General features: G+C 37.6%; 1 non-coding gene and 1 pseudogene across 2 annotated transcripts; one reads left to right on the forward strand and one right to left on the reverse strand.

Annotated features, from left to right (window-relative positions):
• LOC107625384 (protein RADIALIS-like 3 pseudogene) lies at window positions 1-854 on the reverse strand (annotated as a pseudogene). Its single transcript, XR_015905192.1, has 2 exons — window positions 459-854; window positions 1-234 (listed from the first exon to the last, which is right to left on the reverse strand). The product of XR_015905192.1 is annotated as a protein RADIALIS-like 3 pseudogene (transcript).
• Window positions 855-11,835: 10,981 nt separating this feature from the next.
• LOC148574748 (small nucleolar RNA R71) lies at window positions 11,836-11,944 on the forward strand. The gene has a single exon (XR_015906445.1). It is a non-coding gene; the product is annotated as a small nucleolar RNA R71 (small nucleolar RNA).
• The last annotated feature ends 537 nt before the right edge of the window (window positions 11,945-12,481 follow it).

The following is a 12,481-nucleotide window of genomic DNA, read 5'->3' on the forward strand; positions in this document are numbered from 1 at the left end:
TTTGCGCAAAACCTGCTGTTTATTCCTATTAACTCATGAATATAAATGATTTTTATGACTAATTAACATAATAATCCAACGCTACGTACAATAATAGCACTACATGTATGTTATTCTTCATAAAAACAAGTTATAATACTATGGATTCTAGAGTAGTTGGATAATAGTGAGATTCTGAACTTCTTTCTTTCTTATGCCAATTAATGAATGGAACGGAGCATCAGGTTTCTCTGCCTGCAAGTGGACGCATGGAGAAAATAATTAAGTTCGGCAAAAACAAATAAATAAAGATAAATATTATACGGTTAATATTTTTTTGAAATATATTTTATATTTGAGCCAATATTAATTGTTTCTGTTTTTTTTTTTTTACAAAAAGTATTTGATTCTAACATTTTCTATTTTAAAGCTTGTTTACTTTTAAAATTAATAAAGAATTGGCACTGGCAAGTACGTACCTTTTTTCTCCTAATTAGAACCTCCACTCTTCTTGTAATTTGGGTATGGCACTTGCCCTGACTCAATGTGCCTAACGTCGTGAACAAGACGCTCATAGTGCCGCTTCACATCCTCCGGGGTTTTCCCGCCAACGGCGCGGGCAATGTTGTACCATCGGTCAGGGGTGTCCTTGTCGTAAACAGCCAGAGCCCTCTCAAAGGCTTTGTTGTCCTTAGCACTCCACGATGACGAAGATTGCATTGAGCTAGACGCCATTAATTGATTAACTTCTTGGAGGGAAAGGAATGAAACTAATCCAAGACAAGTGTGTGTTTTGATTTTAGAATGGCAATAGAGAATAAGGTTTTAAAGCTAAGGTACTTAGATGGATGATGTGATGATATAGGTAAAGAAAGGGGCAAGGGCTGCTCCTTTTTATAAGGTGTAGTAGTGCTAGTTGGCATGCATATTTTGGTCAAGTGAAGTATAGAATTTGAGCGAGTTGTCTTCTTAGGAACCACAAAATAAAGTTTTGGACCATAAAATTGAGCAGCAATATGAGAGAATCAGTATCTTCAATCACTGAGAGTGTATTTGGAATTCATGAAATTGAAATTCATTTGATTTGGAAATTAAATTTTTCATATGAAATTGGTAAAAGAATGAAGAATTGAATTGATTTGCAATAAATTCCATGGATTACAAGTCTTAATGGATTTATAACTAAAGTCAAGTCCTTTCATATTTTAAAGGATTCAGTTAAAATTGAAATTATTTGATAATTTAAAATATAAAAAGCCATTTTTATCCTTTAGTTATTAATATAATTATAACCTTCGGACCAATTGAGTAGGCCGAACAAACCTTCTGGGCAAAGCATATTGGCCGCCCTGGCCAACAGAGAGGACTGGGTCGGCTGTCCAGGCCAACTACACTAGCTAATTATGGTTAGAAAAAGTATAGGTAGACAATGAAAATATTAAACAATATAAACAATAGATATATCGGATGTTTATTTTACTAGTATATGGATGGTTATTTTAATATTAAAATTTAGATAATTAATTTAGAGGTGTAGTGTGTTTTTATTTGATTGGTGGTTATTCATGTTGTTCAAAATAGTCATTGTTCCCCTAGTATTCCCCTTATGGTTATTGGTGGCAATGAAAAATTGTGTTGTAAATAAATGATAAAAATATATAATTTGATTATTATATTATTTTTTAAATCAAACCAATTCTTGTTTTACATCATTAATTTTAAGCACAATAATTTTGCTCGACAAAAGAGTGTTTCGACTACCAAAGGTTTTGATGACAGAAGTAGAGACGGATAAGCTGAGATCGAAGAAAGATGGTATAAAGAGCATCGAAGTTGAAAGGTAGTTATTGTCTTTCCTTGAGCATTAAGGCTTGCTACTCGACCATCAAGACTAAGTGGAGAACATGGGTATGAAATTTGAGAAGCAAGCTGAAGAATGGTGAGATTTGAAGACCAAGAGTGTCAAAACCTGGAGATCAGGATTTTTCATGGTCAAAGCAAGGTCATGGTTGAAAAAAAGGAGGTAAGATAGTGGGTAACATACTCCATGGCAAATCTATCTCCATGATATAAATAGTAGAGTTTGGGGACTTCATCTAACAATACTAGATCATCACGTAAGCTCATAAAATTCTCAGCCCCAGTGATGTAACGAAAAAATGGAGTATATGTGCATGTAAGTATTAGAAGTCAGCTTTTAATTTGGTTCCTTTTGTTTATTTAATTTATTTTTTTATTTTATTTTTTTATTTTTATTGTTCTTTTGCTTTTATCAATATTTTAATACTTTCATTGTCTTCTTTGTTTGATTATTTATTCCTTTATATTATTTTTCATAAGTCTGCTACTAGTAATTTCGACATAAGTTACTTTGACACCATAATTAAGTAATTCTCGGGTCGAGCTCACTCTTTTTCAGAGGAGTCGTATCTGTTCCTTGATACTTGAGATCTTGATATAAGTTCATTTTGACACTACCTGTCGAAGTCAACCAAAAAATGAGTGAAACAAATTGGCACGCTCGTTAGGATCCTGGGTTAGATTTGTGTCAAGCTATGTATGCAATTATGCAGTGGTAAGTTAACCATGACGGATAGAGTTTCAACTTCGACGAATATGTCGAATAATGATAGTGAAAATTCCACTAGAGGTCCTAAAATACAGGCAGTCCCTTCGACCAGTCTTTCGAGCCAGCGGTTGACAGAAGGTACTCTAACAGCCATACCTGTCACATGGCCTTAATATGGACTACCTCCAAATTATTCACCACCCTTGGAGAAACCTAATGCCATATATGTTGGAGGTATTAACATTATAAAATATAATTCTTTGTATAATCCAACACCTCCTTCAGGATATCGTCTAATGGGTACACACAATCAACACTATTATTACATGTTAAATTATGATGCCTATCAACCCTTAATAAACAACCCACTATATCTTGGGTTTGTTCCATGCCATAATCAATTCTTACAGTGTCGACTGTCATTTCGACATAGGATGTAGGAACCCTTAAGGTGTTGATAGGAGGGACCCGTACTTCAATATTTCTGGAGATCTCAAGGCAGATCCCTGTAGGGACATCTTTGCCTATTACAGTCGAATATTTTGTTGTATTTAGACAATACATAAAGGATAACTATCATGATCTAGTAAATATGATAACACAACAAATTGCTACAGTATTAAATCCAATGTTAGAAAATAACAATATTAGAATAAAGTTGCTGATGAGTCGATCATATTGTAGGAGCAATTAATCGACCATTAGGCCAACCTTTTGGGAGATTTCATGTTAATAATCCTATTTTCAATTTGAATAGAGGAGATGATCTAAATAAGGTATTAAACAAAGCTAGAGCAAACAATGCTGCTCAGGTTTATGGTCAAAATATAGCTCAAGTTATTGAGCAAATCTTGAATAGAGTGGGATTGAACATTGGGGTAACAAATCAACCTTGTTTTGTATCCCTTTTTCAGATTATGTCTTGCAAGCTAAACTCTCAAGGAGAGTCAAAACTCCCAAATTCCTTACTAAGTTTGCAAGTGAGAGTGGAGAGTCGACAGTCGAGCACATCGCTCGATATTCAGTCGAAATAGGCGAGTTGGCAAATAATGAATATTTAAAAATGAGATATTTTCCTTCTTCATTGACAAAGAATGATTTTACTTGGTTTTCAGATCTACAACCTAATTCAATCCATAACTGGGTTCAGTTAGAAAGAATTTTCCATGATCAATTTTTTAGAGGTAAATGAAGGTGACTTTATCTAATCGATGACTATCTTATACACTTCAAGAATGTGAAAAACAAATGCTTTATCCCTATTCTTGAATCAGAAAAGGTCAAGATGGCCATCAATGACCTTGATTTCAATATTTGAAAGAAATTAGTAAATCAATAATTCATCGACTTGGCTCAGTCGGCCGATAAGGTTCAGCAAATAGAAAAGTTAAATAAATAAAAGGAAGAACTAGAGTCGAACAAAAGAAAATCTCTTTTTAATAAAAAGGTTAACTATGTTGGCTGTATGAGTGAAGAATAGTCAAACAATAAATTTATCTATGTTGCAAAATTAAAAGATGGACCTCCTTATATGTGTCAATCTCTTAATCCAACAAAGGATAAGACTCCTTTATCAAGAGGAAAGATGTACTCTTTTAACCTAAAAAAAGCTGAACAGATTTTTCATATATTGCAAAAAAGATAAGTAAATTGTACTACCTGAAGGAAAAAGAATGCCATCGGTTTCTGAAATTAGAAATAAGAAGTTTTGTAAATTCTATCAAGATTCTGGACATTATACTAACAATTGTGTTCATTTCAAGGATTTGATACATTAGGCTATTGACAAAGGTCGACTAAAGTTTGCTGATAAACCAAAAATGAAGGTGGATTCTGATCCCTTTTAAGTCACATCAAACTTTGCTGAAACAAAAAAAAGTGGCATTTACAATCAATATGAATTTTGTCGAACCTATGAAAAAAGATGAGCAGTTCGAATTGGACATATTTGAAGCTAAAAGGTCCATTTACCCAAAAGCGAGAGAAGATCTATTAGATTTCTTATTGAGGCAAAGGGAGGAAGAAGAAAATGTTGCTATATGCCTGCAATGTATTACCCTGTTCGGCACTTCAGCTGTTAAAGCTTTCGACTCATATAGAAAGAGTAAAGAGTATGTCAATCAGGAAGAATTAAGATAAGCTCGACTGAATCAAGGAGTTAAAGGTTAAGAGTCTGCAACTTCTCCTGTCAAATAACACATGTGCACGATGGTGACAGTCGACCAGAAATTCCAAGGGATATCGAGTCGAACTAGAGTTCCTCCATCTAATGTATCGAACAACAAATGGTCAAAACAATGCCCCAAATTACCCTGGAAATTATAGTTTTAATGTTCCTAGAGGAGGTTTTGGAAATTGGGCTGGAGCTCAAAAAATAGGAAGCTCTAGACAAGGAGCAGGAAGAAGGGGCAATGGTCGAGGAAAGTCTTGTCGCAATTTTTACGAAAAATCTCCTTTCATTCCAAGAGCTGTGACCTAAGCACAAAATGCTTGTGTTGATATATAGTGGCCATGACAAGAATTTAGCAAAGCAAGTAAGTCACCCCAGAAACAGGAAAAGAAAGGACACAAGATATCTTTGAGCAAAGACCAGGAAAACGAGGAGTCGAAAGAGATATCAGCTATTAAGTCAATTAATTCGATACCAGAAGGAAAAAAAGAAGAGGTGTTGATAGAAAATTTTGACTCTAGTTTTGAGGATGATCTAGATGTAATGTTTGATGAAACTAATTTTGGCTATGTTGTCGCAGTTTCTGCTTTCCCTTTCAACTTCCAAGGCAGTCTTGAAGGGCCTTAGAGTTGTCTCAAAGGAGACTGCGATGACATAATTCCAGGTGACAAATGCAGATTTGTCAAAAATGGCATGATTAAAGAAGGGTTATTTGAAAGGCCTGATGAGATCACCAAAGGTTATCTTCGACCATTGGATATTAAGGCAAAATTCGAAAGATTGGTGATTAATCACATCTTGGTCGATAGAGGAGTAGCAATTAACCTACTACCTGAGAATATGCTCCAATTATTCCAAAAAATAGTCGAGGATTTGATTAAGACAAACTTGGTTGTCATCGGATTCAATGGTAAATTAGCAATCGCTTTAGGAATGATCCCGCTTAGGCTTAAAGTCGGAAGCGTCGAACGACCAACAGTATTTATAGTAGTCCCTACCAAGGTAACTTTCAATATGCTTTTGGAAAGAGATTGGATCCATGGTGTAGGGGCAATTTTCTTCACTCTGCATCAGAAGCTGGTGATATAGAATGAAGATGGAAGAATCAAAGAAACTAAAGCTGACATATCCCTTGCTATGTCGAATAAATGAATGTCAGCTTCAAAGAATATCATACCAATGTTCGACCGTTGGATATTGATATAAGCACCTTGAACCCCACTCTTATCAAAGGTTATGTAGGGCCCATGGCATGAAATTAGTCCCTAAGGCCAAGGAAAGATTGTCCATCATGACCACTTGAATAGATATATCGAGCCACTGGGCTCGACTCTCAACCTATATGGCTGAAAAGAAGGAGCGCACTAGGGAACGTGCATTGGACTGTATATATGACCTAGACTCCTTAGGATTTGAAAAGTCCAGTTTGATTTCTAAAGATTTGCATGGTAAAAAAGTTGAAGTACAAGATCTTCTCGATGAAATTGAGATTGGTGGAAAAGGGAGAATGACTTACATTAGTCGATGCCTAGTGGTGCGCAGAATTACACTTCGCACAACTGAACCAGCAAGTGGACTGGGTCGTCCAAGTAATACCTGAGTGAGTTAGGGTTGATCCCAAGAGGATTGTGATTTGAAGCAAGCTATGGTTATCTTGTAGATCTTAGTCAGGCGGATAGAAAAGTTGATTCTTTGTTTAGAGCGCATAAAAGTAAAATAATTAAAATGTTACTCAATTGATGGTGAAAGCAATGATATGGAGATGGTTAGGGCTTGGAGATACTTTGTTCTTCTGGATTAATCTGGTCTTACTGTCTACTCCAACTGTGAATGATTTCTTCTATGGCAGGCCGTATGTGATCGACGCCTTTCTTAAGGGATCGCCAATGCTCCTCCAGATATGAACCCCAGGGTTAGTGTGGATCTAGTCTGATTGAAGGGTGAAGCTCCTGCACTTCGTTCTCTTTAGTGATCCTACTCAAAACGCCACAGACAAGGTCGAATCTTTCGAATCAGAGAATTCTACGCCATTAGTTCTAGTCTCTACCATAAAGACTCTAATCTCCCCGTACATCGGCTGAACTGGTGTCTCAAGTAGTCCCCAACGAAGTCATGGATTAGCCGTCTAAGAGATGTATAATCAAGCTAGTGGTTCATTATTGTCCGATGAAGAACTCACTCTGAACCCATGTAGAATGAGATAACCTTGTTCCGGTTGAATGCATTCATAATGATGAAAAACGAATATACATCTTAAAATAGAGAATCAAACACGTATTGAGATAGAACAGTAGTACTTTATTAATCCATAAAACTCAGAAGAGCTCCTCCCCTCAACCTAGGAGGTTTAGAAACTCATACTGATAGAAAATACAATGTGGAATTCGAAAATATGCTCGAGGTCTCTAAAGATGTAAAAGTTCTCAAATAAATACTAGACGAATGACTAAGGATTACATAAGAAGGGTAAAACAGTCTTTTAGTGCTAAATTCCACTTCTGAGGACCACTTGGTGAGTGTTTGGGTTGAGCTTGATTGAGATCCACATGTTAGGAGGCCTCTAGGGCGTTGAACGCTGGCTAGGGGGTCCTTCCTGGGCGTTGGACGCTGGTCTCTTCTCCTTTGGGTGTTGGACGCCAGAATAGGGCAGGAAGCTGGCATTGAACGCCAGTTTTAGGCTTTCAATTCTGAAACAAAGTATGAACTATTATCCATTGCTGGAAAGCTCTAGATGATAGCTTTTCATAGCTATTGAGAACACTCCATTTGAACTTTTGTAGCTCTAGAAAAGCTCTTTCGAGTGCAAAGAGGTCAGATCTAGACAACATCTGCAGTGCTTTCTCTGTCTCTGAATCAGACTTTTGCTCCAGCTCCTTAATTTTAGCCAGAAAATACCTGAAATTTCATAAAAACACACAAACTCGAAGTAGAATCCAAAAATGTGAATTTTTCACTAAAACCTATGAAAACTTAATAAAACTTAAACAAAACATATTAAAAACTATATGAAAATGATGGCAAAAAGCGTATAAAATATCCGCTCATCAGAATACCAAACTTAAACTGTTGCTTGTCCCCAAGCAACCAAAAACAAAGTAGGATAGAAAGAAGAGTAAGATACAATAAATCTCTGAGTTTTCAATGAAGCTCAGTTTCAATTAGATGAGCGGGACTTAGTAATTTTTTGCTTCTAAATAGTTTTGACATCTTACTATCCATTGAAACTTAGAAGTGTTGGCATCTTTAGGAACTTAGAATCCAGATAATATTATTGACTCTCCTAGTTTCGCTATTTTTTATTCTTTAACACCGCTTTTTAGAGTCTTGGCCGTGACCCTAAGCACTTTATTTTCTAGTATTACCACTGGATACATAAATGCCATAGACACTTAACTGGGTGAACCCTTTCGGATTGTGATTCAGCTTTGCTAGAATCCCCAGATAGAGGTGTCCAGAGTTCTTAAGCACACTCCTTTTGCTTTGAATCACGACTTTAACTGCTCAGTCTCAAGCTTTTTACTTGACACCTTCACACCACAAGCATATAGTTAGGGACACTTCTCATTTGGAGTGCTTAGGCCAAGATTTTATTTCTTTTTGACCCTCCTAACCATTGATGCTCAAAGCCTTGGATCCTTTTACCCTTGCCTTTTAGTTTAAAGGGTTATTGGCTTTTTGCTCTTGCCTTTGGGTTTAAAGAGCTATTGGCTTTTTTATATCGTATATATATATATATATTTTTTTTTCTTTTGCAACATGCTTTTTTTTTCTTTTTTTTGCTGCTTTTTCTTACTTCAAGAATCAATTTTTGAATTTTTCATATTATCAATAATACTTTTCCTTTTTCATCATTCTTTCAAGAGCCAACATTCTAAAATTCCATCTTCAAATATGCATTGTTTATTCATATATTCAGAAAACAAAAGCAATGCCACCACATCAAGATAATTGAACTATTCTTATTATAGAAATTGAAATTTATGTATCTCTCAATTCTTTTCAAATAAAATTTTTTTTAAGTAAGGTGAGAGATATATGGAACATTTTATAGCTTTAAGACATAAATAGAAATGATCATGCAATAAGAACATGAGCAGACAATAAAGCATAACAGAAAACAGAAAAATAACATAAGAAAAGGGAATTGAGAGAACGAATCCACCTCATTGATGGCGGCTACTACTCCACCTTGAGGATCCAATGTAGTGCTTGATCTCTTCAATGTCACGCCCTTGTCTTTATTATTCTTCCCTCATAGCCCTTTGATCTTCTCTTAGTTCATTGAGGATATGGGAATGCTCTTGATGCTTCATCCTCAATTACCCCATATTAGTGTTCAATTCTCTAAGAGAATTATGCAATTGGTGCCAATAGCCTTGAGGAGGAAATTGCATCCCTCGAGGTATTCCAGGGATTTCCTGCTGAGGCGGTTGCACAGGCTCATGTGCATGCTCTCTAGTTTGCTCCATCCTTTTCTTAGTGATGGGCTTGTCCTCCTCAATAAAGATGTCTCCCTCTATGACAATTTCAGCTGAATTTCATAGGTGACAAATGAGGTGAGGGAATGCCAACCATGCTTGAGTGGAGGGCTTCTTAGCTATCTTATACAGTTCTTGAGGTATCACCTCGTGTACTTCTACCTCACTCCCAATCATGATGCAGTGAATTATGATGGCTCTGTCAATGGTTACTTCTAACTGATTGCTAGTAGGGATAATAGAGTTTTGGATGAATTCCAACCATCATCTAGCTAAGGGCTTGAGGTCAAGCCTTCTTAGTTGAATGGGCTTGCCTTGGGAATCTCTTTTTCACTGTACTCCTTCCACACAGATGTCTGAGAGCACTTGATCCAGTCTCTTATCAAAGTTGACTCTTCTAGTGTAAGGATGTGGGTCTCCTTGCATCAAAGGCAAGTTGAACGCCAACCTCACACTTTTCAGACTAAAGTCTAAGATTTTCCCTCGGACCATGGTACTCCAATTCTTGGGATTTGGGTTCACACTAATGTCATGGTTTTTTGTGACCCATGCATTAGCATAGAACTCTTGCACTATTAAGATCCTAACCTCTTGGATGGGATTGGTTAGGACTTCCCAACCTGTTCTCCGGATCTCTCTTCGGATTTCTGGATACTCATTCTTCTTAAGCCTAAAAGGGACCTCAGGGATCACCTTCTTCTTTGCCACCACTTCATAGAAGTGGTCTTGGTAGGATTTGGTGATGAATCTCTCTATCTTCCAAGATTCGGAGGTGGCGGCTATGGCCTTTCCTTTCCTCTTTCCAGAGGATTCTCCAACCTTGGGTGCCATAAGTGGTAATGGAAAGCAAAAAGCAACACTTTTCCCACACCAAACTTAAAAACTTTGCTCGTCCTCGAGCAAAATAAACAAAGAAGAAGAATAGAGTAGAAGAAGAAGAAAATAGAAGAAGAAAGAGGGAGAAAGTAATTCGACCAAGGGGGCTTTGATGTGTATGAAAAGTGTGTGTATGAAGGGTTAGAATGAGGGTTATTTATAGGAGTGGGCTAGGTTAGGCTTCGGTCATGGGTGGGATAAATGGGAGGAAAATTTGATTTTGAAGTGGGTGGGGGTCGGTGGGAGTTATGATGGATTTGGGAAAGTGATATGGATGTGATTGGGCTAGGGTTTATAGGGAAGAGTGTATGGGGAAGAGTGAAAGTAAGAGGGAAGAAGTGGGGTAGGTAAAGATGCTGTGGGACCCACTAGTCCTGAGAGGCTAGGGAATTCAGATTCCCTGCCCTTCTTTCATGGGCATTTGAATGCCCAAGGTCTGCCTCTGGCTGGCGTTCAATGCCAGCTCTGCTGCCAATTGGGACGTTGAAATCCTTGGCTCTACCCCTGGCTGGCGTTCAACGCCAGCAAAGCTGCCATTTTGGGCATTGAACGCCCAGGCTATGCTCCCTGGCTGGTGTTCAATGTCAGCAAGACACTCTATCCAGAGTTTCTGTTTTCATTGCTGAACCTTTCTGTCTGTGTTCTGACTGCTGCACATGATCATGAACCTAAAGAAATAACTTAAAAAAAATAAATTCAAAGAAAAATATAAACAATAACTATGGTTAGGTTGCCTTTTAACAAGCGCTTCTTTTACGTCACTAGCTTGACGGTTAGCTCCTTACGGAGGTTGATATGGGCTCAGAATTTCGCCCCTTACAATGAACTTTCTTCCTATCTTCTCATGAATGAGCTCCACATACTCTAGAGACAGGACACGACTCACTGTATATGGTATGACTGGTTTTTTGGTGAAGACAACTCTCATGCTAGGTGAGAGGTCTTCAGTCGGGACTTTCTTGTCCCTCCATCCTTTAGGTACTTTCTTCTTAGTACCTTTGTTCTCAGTGCTTGTTGATGGTTGCCCAACACCAAACTTAGAATTGATGTTTGGGGGCTCAGTAAAGCTTTGCACTGAAAGAGATGGTTGGAACACTAAGTGTTGCATAATTATCTCTCTTTTTTCAGAGGGAGAGTTGGGATGAGGCATCTTGAACAAGATGTGATCCTCCCCTAGTTGTAGAATCAATTCTCCCTTTGCTACATCAATGATAGCATTGGTAGTGGCTAGAAATGGTCTTCCAAGGATGATGGATTCATCCTCATCTTCCCCAGTATCTAAGATAATGAAGTTTGCAGGGATGTAAAGGTCTTCAACCTTTACCACTACATCCTCTACTAAGCCATATGCTTTTTTCATTGACTTGTCTACCATCTCTAGTGAGATGTTTGTAGCTTGTAGCTCAAAGATTCCCAACTTCTCCATTACAGAGAGTGGCATGAGGTTTATTCTTGACCCTAGGTCACACAGAGCCTTCTCCATGGTCATGGTGCCTATGGTGCAAGGGATTAGGAAGTGTTCGGGATCCGGAAGCTTTTGAGGTAGCTTATGCTGTACCAAAGCATTGAGTTCTTTGGTAAGCACTGGTGGTTCTTCCCAGGATTTTTCTCAGAAGTGTACATTTTTGCAACCATCTCAATGAGTTCTCTTGCCTCTTCAGGCGTTTTCTTCAAGTGGAGTGATCCACCTAAAGAACCGTCCAATGATATTTTGGACATCTCAGAAAGACTATCATAGAAAATTCCTAGGATAGACCATTCTGAGAGCATGTCAGGAGGACATCTCCTGATCAGTTGCTTGTATCTTTTCTAAGCTTCATAGAGGGATTCACCTTCTTTTTGTCTAAAGGTTTGAACTTCTATTCTAATTTTGCTCATCTTTTGAGGAAGAAAAAATTTGGCCAAGAAAACATTGACCAGCTTCTCCTAAGAGTCTAGGCTCTCTTTTGGTTGAGAATCCAACCATATTTTAGCTCTGTCTCTAACAGCAAAGGGAAAGGAAAAGAGAATGAGTCTGTAGACCTCAGGATCTACTCTATTGGTCTTAATAGTATCATAGATTTGCAAGAATTCTGACAGAAATTGGTGTGGATCTTCCAATGGAAGTCCATAAAACTTGTAATTCTGTTGTAGAAGAGAGACTAACTGAGGCTTAAGCTCAAAGTTGTTAGCTCCAATAGCAGGTATAGAGATACTTCTGCCATAGAAATCAGAGGTAGGCATGGTGAAAGTATCAAGAACCTTTCTTGCCCCTCCTTCATGATTAGGTTTAGCTGCCATGTTGTCAACTTCTTGTTCGAAATTTTCTGAGAGCTTTCTTCCAGAGTGTTGTACTTTGGCTTGTTGTAAACGCCTCCTTAGAGTTTTCTCAGGTTCAGGATCAAGATTAAAGAGAGGCTCTTTATCTCT

This window comes from Arachis ipaensis, chromosome B2, assembly GCF_059453495.1.
Source record: "Arachis ipaensis isolate K30076 ecotype BB chromosome B2, ASM5945349v1, whole genome shotgun sequence".
In the NCBI taxonomy this organism is placed as follows: domain Eukaryota; kingdom Viridiplantae; phylum Streptophyta; class Magnoliopsida; order Fabales; family Fabaceae; genus Arachis; species Arachis ipaensis.